General features: G+C 42.2%; 1 non-coding gene across 1 annotated transcript; it reads left to right on the top strand.

Moving 5' to 3' along the window:
- The first annotated feature begins 7,840 nt into the window (after positions 1-7,840).
- On the top strand, positions 7,841-7,913 carry trnar-acg (transfer RNA arginine (anticodon ACG)). Its single transcript has one exon. It is a non-coding gene; the product is annotated as a tRNA-Arg (tRNA).
- Positions 7,914-10,337: the final 2,424 nt, after the last annotated feature.

The following is a 10,337-nucleotide window of genomic DNA, read 5'->3' as shown; positions in this document are numbered from 1 at the left end:
ATACTTTTGAGAGGGAATGACTTAGGAGGGGTAACACATGGGGTACAGGTCTCTCGCACAGAGTTTGTTCCTATTGCTCTAAAGAGATTGGGGGACAGGAAGAGAGCATTATTTTTGGGGACATCATCGTGAGAGAAACAGATTGCAAATTCAGTGGGTGGGGACACACTTATGACTGGTATGTTGCCTACCAGCTCTCAGGGCTTATAATGTCTCACATCGTGTTTGTGCGATTCTTAAGTCATGGTCCACATATGAAACAACAACATTGGTAAGAAATGGTGAAATTCCTATAAGGCTGAAATTCAGTGGGCCAGAGTGACATCTTCGATCTAGATCAAACAGATTTGTTCTCTCTGATTTGTTACCCATGACACGTCGTGCAGAGATGAAGAATAGGTAGAGAGCTTTTGAAAATAAAGCTACCGGGATGATACAGAGGGGCAGGATTTGGATACCTGGACAATTGTGTCTTATTCTGAAGTAGGTGGTACCTCAACAAAATAGGATAGTTTTCACCTGAACCACAGGAGAACCAATATTCAGGGGGTGGTGAGGGGAGGGGGGATAATTTGCTAATGCTCTTCCAGAGGGTTTACGTGAACTCAGCAGCACAATGGGGACATGAATTGCAGGTCAGCTTTACAGGAGGTTTTGAGTAGTGAGGACATAACTAGGTTTGCAAGAGGGTATTGGCAAGGATGAAGATGGTTCCAAGTGTGTTTACTTCATCGCCAGGAGCATCTGGAATAAGGTAGATGAACTTAGAACATGGGTTTTTAACTGGGAGTTCGACGTTGTGCCCATTTCAGAGACATGAATGGCAGTGAATGGACTGGGAGTTCCTAGTGCTGCAGTTTCGATTTTTCAGTAAGAACAAGAAAGGTGGCTAAGGAGGGCGAGGTGTGGCATGATTAGCCAAGGACAGCATTACGGGAGCGAAAAGAATATTTGACGTTCACTCTACGGAGTCTACTGTGCTAGAAAGGTCTGATATTAGACTCAGGAAAGGAGAGGTCACTGTAAATGGAGTTTTCAATAGCCCACTGAAGCATTCCAGAGATGTAGAGGAAAAGATTGCAAAGCTGATTCTGAATAGGAGCGAAAATAACAGGTAGTTGTTATGGGGAATTTTAACTTTACCAATAATGATTGGAAAGTTTATAGTTTGAGTAAATCTGATCGGTAAGTTTTTGTCCAATGTGTGCAGGAGGATTTCCTGACATAGCATATAGTCAGGCCAACAAGAAGCAAAGCCACATTGGAATTGGTACAGGGTAATGTACCAATCTGTTCGATGTGGAGGGAAGTGAGCACTTTGGTGATCGGAATAGGTGGGACCTATTCATCTGTGTCACAATTGAAAAAAGGCAATGCTGTCGAGGAGAATATTGTGATACAACCTATTAGAATACGCGAAATTAATGTTCGTAAGGAGTTTGTGTTGGCAATTCTTGAAAGTGTGAAAAAAGATCTGTCCGTTGGGCTTGATGGGATGTATCCTAGGATTCTCTGGGAATCATGGGTGGAGACATTTAACTATAACTTTAACTATAACTGTGAGAAGACTCAAAATTAGTAAATATTGACCCCTTCTCCAAGAAGAGGAGGAGAACTTTGATAATTGAAGAACATTGAGCCTCAGTTTCCTTGTAGATAAAGTGTTGGAAAAAGTTATGAGAGATGGGATTTATGATCATCTAATAAGGAAAAAGTTGATTCGGGATAGTCAATTCGATTTTGTGAAGAGTAGTTTGTGCTTCACGAACCTGATTGAGCTCTTTGAGAATTTGAGCTATTAGGTCGATGAGGGTGAAGCGACTAAAATGGTGGATATAGTTTTCACTTAGGCATTGGTAATATTCCCCACGGTAGGCTACTGCATAAAATACATAGGCGTATGATTGAAGGTTTTTTTTTAATGGTTTGGATCAGAAACTGGCTAGCTGAAAGAAGACAGAATGGGTAGTTGATGGGAATTATTTGTTCTGGATTTCAGAAACTAGTGGTTTCGCAGAAGGTTTTTTTTTTCCGGTCCAATGCTGTTTGTCATTTTTATAAATAACCTGGATTAAGGCGTGGAATGATGGGTCAGTAAATTTCCCGATGACACGAAACTCAATGGAGTTCTCAACAGTGCCAAAAGTTACTGCAGGTTGCAGTGGGACATGAAAAACCTGCAGAGCTGAGCTCAGTGGGGTCAAATAGAAATTAATGTCGGAAAATGTGAGGTCATTCACTTTGGAAGCAGCAATAAGAAGAAAGTGTTCTGGGCTCAAAGTAATGTTCTTGGAAGTTAAGCTGAGCAGAGAGACCTCGGCGCTACTGTGCAAAAAACGCTGCAAGTTACCACCCGTGTTGACAAGTTTGTTTGGAAGGAGCACGGAATGATTGATTTATTGGGAGAGAGGTTGAGTTTCAGAGCCATGAGGTCATGTTGCACTCCAAAATTCTCTGGTGGCCACATTGTGGAATTGCATACAGTTCTGATCGCCACATCATCGGACGGATGTGCAATCATTGGCAAGGGTGCAGAGGAGATTAACTGCGGTTCTGACTTTTTTGGAGGGCAAGTTTTACGAGGAGAGACTGGGGGAACTCGGGCTGTTTATGACAGAGAGAAGAAGTTTGAGAGATGATTTAATAGAGACATACAAGATGATCAGATGCTTGCTTAAGGTGGACAGTGAAGGACATGTTTTTTACAAATGGTGATGGTTGGCACAAGGGCACACAGCTTTAAATTGCGGCTGATAGATGCCGAGGCATGTTCTATTCTCAGTGAGTGGAAAAGGTGCAGAACGCCTAGGATTCAACAGTCGAAGATGCACTAACTTTTAAGTCTTTTCAATGATCGGGGATAATCTTTTGAGCCATAATTATAAAATGTCGTTCGGTTTGACATTTGATTAGGATCGCTTTGGGTGTAACATCAAGGGCCAAAGAGCCTTTATTGTACAGTAATATTCGGTCCTCGAGCTGTTCTCAGCCTGATGTTGCAATCATCCTGGCCAATATCAGTGAAATCAGCGCCTGGCGTGGATCAATCTCTCAACTTCGGCAGCTCAGACACCTCCAGTCTGCTATAGAAGCACGGAAACCTGATCAATTTCCCCAATGGAGCTGATGTCAGAGGACGTTCAATGGCTCCTGTTCTTGCCACTGAGGCCAGAAATTCAATTACTCAATTTTTTGCTGTGGATATGAATTGAAACACACATCAGAGGTGATTGTACTGATTATTGATCATCCATTATGACACATCAGGTTCAGGAAAAGGACAGAGAAAAACGTGGTGAAAAAGATGTTATTGAATATAATTCTAGATTAGTGGTGCTGGAAGAGCACAGCAGTTCAGGCAGCATCCGGGGAGCAGCGAAATCGACGTTTTGGGGCAAAAGCGCTTCATCAGGAATAAAGGCAGAAAGCCTGAAGCGTGGAGAGATAAGCTAGAGGATGGCGGGGGCGGGGTGGGAGGGGGGGAGAAAATGGCATAGAGTACAATAGGTGAATGGGGGAGGGGTTACTGAATATAAGTTTACCGTGGCTTCCTGCGTTGATCACGGGCAATTTTTGGTCACTACTGTACTGGGATTTTCCTTCCATCAGTTTCACTTCGTCACAGAATTCGAATCACTGACACTGCACCAAGTTCGTTTGGAAAGTTCATATGACACATTGACCAACATTGCACACAACTTCAATAATCTTCAGCTTTACGACATCCAAGAGGACGTGGCATGGTTTGTACAAATAGTATACAAAGCGCAATGCTATACAAGATCTAATTGAATTCCAGTTTAGATTAGATTACATTCCCTACAGTGTTGAAACAGGCCCTACGGCCCAACCCACCCAGACCCATTTCCCTTTGACAGATGCACCGAACACTACTGGAAATTTAACATGACCAATTGAAATGACCTGTATATCTTAGTATTGAGGGAGGAAACCGGAGTACCCAGAGCAAACCCACTCAGTCACGGGGAGAACATGCAAAATCCACACAGTCAGTTGCCCAAGACTGTGAGGCAGCAATGCTAATCAATGAACCACTATGCCACCACAGTGCAAAGTAGCAAGAATCCAGAGTAATATTCAAAATGTCAGATATTCATATCCATTACCTTGATCAGAATTCCAGCCTTGCAAGGGCGAGTCTACCCCTGAATCCCCAGAATCCACGTGGACGCCTGTTCCATTGGTCCACCTGGAAGCCTCTGTTCAGCCTGACAGAGCAATCAGAAATCTCCACTTTCTGATCTGAAGCTGCGACAGGATTTGTCTAATCCAGTTGAGAGGGCAGCGAGGTACAAGTGAGACCTTAATATTTCTTGATGTAGATTCACATTGCCTTCATTATGTTAGTGTTTAAAGACCTGGGCCAGAAACAGCCCAGTCAGGACGGAACATGAGAAGGCCATTCTTCACACCGCTCCTGCCCCGCCCCGCCATTCGATATCATCATGGCTGAGCCAGTATGTTAATGTTTTTTTTACAGCCTTTCAACATCATCGTGTTTCCTACTGGCTAACAGATATAATAATCGAGCTCTATCTTCAATAGACATCGAAATTGTTCATTTGTGCGAATAAAGAAGGTCCGTTTCAAGGCATTTGGGTTCCTGCTCCAATATTGCAGGTTTTGCAATGGAGCAGCCGAGTCTGGTCTGATCACATATCAAACTAAGAACTAAACCACGATTCTGCTGAGACGCAAATCGATGATCTTGGAATGTCAACTTCAGCAATCACGAGGAAATCCAAAGGGCTTTCTCTTGCGCCACAGAGCCGCGCAAGCAGGCATTTTTAAGCACACAGGGTTGCCTTTGCCTCGGGACTCCCATCTCACGTAGGTCTGCCTTCGTCACACTTTCCAGTACCAGGTGCTTATCCAAGTGTGCTCTGGCTATTCAAGTGTTTGGCTACACACTGCTGAAATATTCTACTGACATGTAGCTATGCCACACTTTCAGATAGTGAAGTCCAGACAAATACCACTGTCTGTTTGAAATTATTTATTCTAAATTTCCGCTTAATCTCTTGTCTCTTGCTTTTAATCTGTGCTACTGCGTATTATTACTTCCCAAAACATGCTCATTTCTGTCACACATATCTCTCTTCTTCATAATATGTGCACGTTAATCAGTTTCTCACACAGCCTTCTCTGCACTTGGATAAACAGCCCCAGGCTGGCTCGTCTACCTTTGCAGTGGAAATGTTCCAGCCCTTTGTCATTCTTATCATCTCCTCAGAACATCTTCTCCTGGAATCAGACGCTTCCTGCAACCTTCAATGGAAAAAACGTTCTCTGAAGAAAAGACAAAATGTCTCAACAAAACTCAACAGCTCTTTTACATCTATGGAGAGAAAGGAGAGTTAATGTTTCGAGTCCAATGATCCGTTTTTGAAACTAATGGGATATGCGGGTGCGAAAATAATGTGAAAGAAGGCGGACGGGTCTGAAATGATTGAAATCGATGCTGGGTCCTGAAGACTGCACAGTCTGTCAGTAGAAAATGAGGCGCCGTTCTTCCAGCTTGTGCTGTGCCTTGAAGGAGCACAGCAGCAGACCAGAGTCTGAAATAGTGCCTTGGGAACACAGTGTAATATTGAAGTCACAGGAGAGTGGAAGATCAAGATAACTTTTGTTGATTCTATACAGAACGTCGGTGATCTCAGCTTTGTCACTGACTCTGTTTTTCTCTCCCCATTGTGCAGTGATAAAATTCAGAGGAGGAAATACAGTTGCCTGGATTGAAAGTAGTGCTGACCAATCACTAAAAACAGTGTCTGGAAAGTCACACAGTGAGGAGAGGTATGGTAACCCAGCAGGTCCTCTGGCTTAAACATTAGAACGTTACAGTGCAGTTAGCCCTTCGGTCCTCGATCTTGCACTGACCTGTGAAAAAAATGTGATGCCTATCTAACCTTCCTCGTTACATTATTATCCATATATATGTCCAATTCACATTCAGTGAGTCTACGGCTGTTGCAGGCAGGCTGATCCACGCCGGTACTACTCTCTGTGTGAAGAAATTAGCACAGTTATCTGTCCTAAATCAATCGGCATTCAATTTAATGCTGTAGCTCCTCGTGTTGGCCTTCGCCATCTGAGGAAAGAGGCTCTCACTCTTCACTCTATTTGACCTTCTGATAATCATATAAATTATGATTAAGTCACCAGTCAACCTTCTTCTCTCCAACGAAAACAACCTCAGTCTCCTCAGACTTTGCTCATAAGACTTTCGATTCACACCTGTCACCATCCTAGTAAACCTCCTTTTAACCCTTTCCAGAGATTTCACATTTTTCCAAAATTCAGTGACCAGAGCTGCATGCAATACTTGATGGTACCCTACCAGGTGGTAAAGCTGCAACTTCTGTAATTTCATGGAATGGTGTTGTCTGGGCAATTGTTGGGATGCAAGGAATACTGGTCCAGAGGGTCGCGACAGAAAATATCCTGCATTTTGCTGGCAAGTTGTGGAGTTCAGTGGAATAGAATATTGGTGAAAGTGGAAAAGAATGTATACCTTCCACCGCATCCTGTCACCAGTGAGCATATCCAAGTCACATTCAGACATTCAGACATATTTCCTCATCTTTAAAAGGTATGCACACTTTCAGTTCGCCATGCGAAAGTTTTGTAAATTAATTCAGTACTGACAGGATTACCGTTTAAAGCTGTGTGACAGATGTTGCAAACGGTCATACCAGACAAAATGAGGTACCACGTGAAAAAAATATGTGTTTCATTCAGGAAAGATAAAATAGAATTGTTCATAGAGAATTGCTCATAGAAAACTGTGGTGAACTGTCTGCAAATTTTTTTAGATGGGGGAAGAAGACGTCCGCATGAGCACCACTCTCATGCTGACTCTGATCTCCAGGATCTGCAGCCCTCACTTTCACCTGCGGGAAAGGGAACAGAGTCATCATTAACAATTGTGTTTTGACCTGGAAGAATTTTTCAAGCGAAGTTTGATTGAGCGTTGGGATGTGGAAATTCTGGATAGATTTGTTGAGCCCAACAGCATTCTATGATTGATCAGAGCCCCCAACGCGCCCATGAGTTTCTCTGATTCGTTGGAGCACCAATACCTACAGCTTGGTCATGTAGAATTGCCTCTTCTACGCTGATGGGCATTATACATCATCAGTTCGGATGGGTCCTGCAGCAAGCACAGGGTTAACATGATTGGAGAGCATGCTTGCGGCGAGTGATCATTGGAACGAAATGTTGTCGTCTTCAATCGTTAGTTGGTGAGTGAGGGCGAAAGGGGAGGGAAGCACCAGGTGCTAGATGCCAGTTAGAGGTTTCATCTTTGGTCATTATATGACTCTGGACCCAAACACAGTGGCTCTGGGCTCGCCAATGAAGCCAAAGATAGCCTGAGTCTCCTTCCCAGAAACAGACCCCAGTCAGCCGCCGCTATTCCTGGTTCAGTTTTATCTTGTTTTAATTTATCAGGTCACTGTTGGTTTATCTACCTGTAGTGTGAACAGAGATGAAAATAAATGATATTGTTTGAAATCATTGTTGTTGTCCAGGAGGATGTGGTGTTGTTGGGAGACTTTTGTCTCTATCAGTGATTTGGATTGATGGGAAAGTGTACCCCATGAACACCTCCGTCCTTTACCTTGCTGTAAATGTTTCAGATACGAAAATAATGGATATCCGTGTCCTTTTTTGGAACAAAAACCTGCTTTGAAAAGTGGTGAAGATTGGACTGAAGCAGTGATAGTGATTATCTTTGTTGCTTGTTCAATTCGTGCACATCACTGCTATTAATCATGTCGTGCTAACATCACGGCTCTTATACAGCTAGCGATGCGTCGGGCCAGTGGCGCAATGGATAACGCGCCTGACTACGGATCAGGAGACTGTAGGTTCGCGTCCTACCTGGCTTGAGGGAAATGCTGGCATTTATTACGCATTTGAAAATTGATTTCTCTTCAGCCGAAATAAGGTGTAAGCTTTTAATCTGGAGGAATAAGAATGCCTTCATTAAATGCCCACGAGAACCTGAGGGTAAATGTTCCAGCGTCATCACAGGAGGGAAACCGAATAGTCGCACACGTTGGTCATGGGTACCTTTCCATTTCGCAAAGCCACGGATCGCATCACTGTTGCTCGCGGGAATGGCCGGCTTTGAGCATTTTTTTGAAACTCCTTGGCCCATGCATTCAGAGAAGAATGGAAAGTTGAATGTCCAACTAATCTTTATAAAGAGTGAGTTCCAGAGTCTACCACCTGCAGATTGATAAAGTTTTCCGACAAATCTATTCAAATCTTTCTGCATCTTGTCTGAAATCAACAAACCCTGGTAATCGATCAAGAGCAACTGTTTCCTTCAATCTGTAATTCCATGCCCCTCATTATTTCCTACACGTCAATCATGTCTCCTCACAATCAGCTCTGCTCTCAGAAAAATAACTCCCGTTTTGCCTAGGCCAGACCACTCAAAACATTCTTATGCAGGAAATTCAGAGTGTAACGTCGCTGTTTGTTTTGGTGAGTGTGTAGTAAGATTTACTTAGAATACTTAACTAGGTTGAGAAAATTATTTACAAAACTAAGGAATGAAACACAATGAACAGAATATAAAATACCCACAGATCTTAGCAATCTAAAGTAGACTTACTTATGCTTTTCAAAAAAATACACAACAGTCCTGATAATTAAACCCCATAAACACACAATACAAATGAAACTGGTTTACAGGTCGATATTAGAGGGGCAGAAGATGAGAGACATTCACATCACTGGCACATTGAAAACCTTCGTGTAATTAGGTGTGGCTGATACTTTGGCAATGGTAAACAAAATATTTAGGCTGTCAAATAAATTTTGAAATTCTTGTGTTCGCTGAGGTTTCTTGCCTGTTTTTAGCAATTCGGTGAGTTGAGCAGTCCCACTTCTAACAGTCAGCACAAACTTTCAGAAAAAGTCACTCAATCCGGTAAACCGTTGTACTGCTGTTTTCGTCAACAATGTATAAAAATACCCCGTAGCTTCCGTTTTCACATCCCGTGGGGCTATTTGTCCGTGTTCAACGACATAGCCCAGGAAGGTGACTTTGGCTTTGGCAGATATACTTTCAGTTAGGTTTACAAATCAGTTTGACTTCCGTATTCGATCAAACAAGCCCGAGAAATTCTGTAAATATTCAATCCATGAGAGACTGAATGTCCCAGACACGCCACACACCAAACTGTTGTGTATCCAGCAATTACCTTGTCCGTTAACCTCAGAAATACCAGTGAATCTTTTTTGCACAAACGGCATTACTTTAAATTTCTGCAGTCCAGTTGGCGTTACAAAATTGCCTTTGATCTTTCCGACAAAGTTTACTGTCAGTAACCTTTGAGGAAGTCCAACTTGGAAATGTAAGTTGCCCTTCCAATCTCTTCCACGTAGTCCTCCAACTACAGATGAGTAGATGCACCAATCTTTCTAACAACATTGACTTTGTGATAGTCCACACATAACTTTTGGGTCTTACCTGACTTTGTCACCATGATGATGGGTGAACTCCATTCATTGAAACTCACTTTGGTTATGCCATCTTGGAACATCCGTGACATCTCCTTATAAACTTGCACCAACTTTATAGGTTTATGCCTGCAAGGATGTTACAAAATCAGAACAGCAACTCCTATATTTACATCATCTACAAATAAGTTATTAATTCCCAGTTTATTTCAGCATGCAAGAGTAATAACTCTTACGATTTTCTTCTGGAAGAGAACTGAATAACTTTACCAATATTAGACAACTTTTGCATTGTCCAATTTTATAGCAGGAACGTCCAATGCAGAATTCGCTAAAATTGGTTCTTCCCAGTGAGTTGTATTCAATAACACATTCTCCCCTTGCGTTCGTTCTCTGCCAAAATAACATTAGCGCATATTCCCATCACACATTCTGTGAGATTCCTCCATGCCAGGATTTCCTATCAAGTAGCTAACCTCACTCGATTTCCTTTTAATTTGATAAGGTCTTCGAAACCTTGCTTTAAAGTTTCACCAATTAATGAAATTTAAATAAATACATTGTTCCCAGTGGCAAAATTCTGATTTTTTTTGTTTCTCATGCACTTCCTGCTTCACCATTTGCTGCGATAATTTTAAGTGCTGTCTCGACAACTCTCCAACATTATTTAGTCCAATTCTAAAATTTGATACATCGTCCAAATGCGTGGTCTCTGTAACCTGACTTATTAATATTTCCTTATTAAATTTTAATGGTCCTCTTTCTTTATGCCCCAAATTGGTCTCAGATGATCTTAGTTTTGTGGATTCTTTCGATATATCTCAGATCGCAAACAGCAC

Source organism: Hemiscyllium ocellatum, unplaced genomic scaffold (genome assembly GCF_020745735.1).
Source record: "Hemiscyllium ocellatum isolate sHemOce1 unplaced genomic scaffold, sHemOce1.pat.X.cur. scaffold_261_pat_ctg1, whole genome shotgun sequence".
NCBI classification, from domain to species: Eukaryota; Metazoa; Chordata; class Chondrichthyes; order Orectolobiformes; family Hemiscylliidae; genus Hemiscyllium; species Hemiscyllium ocellatum.
The sequence above is the reverse complement of the archived record's forward strand: the minus strand, read 5'-3'. Positions and strand labels throughout refer to the sequence as shown.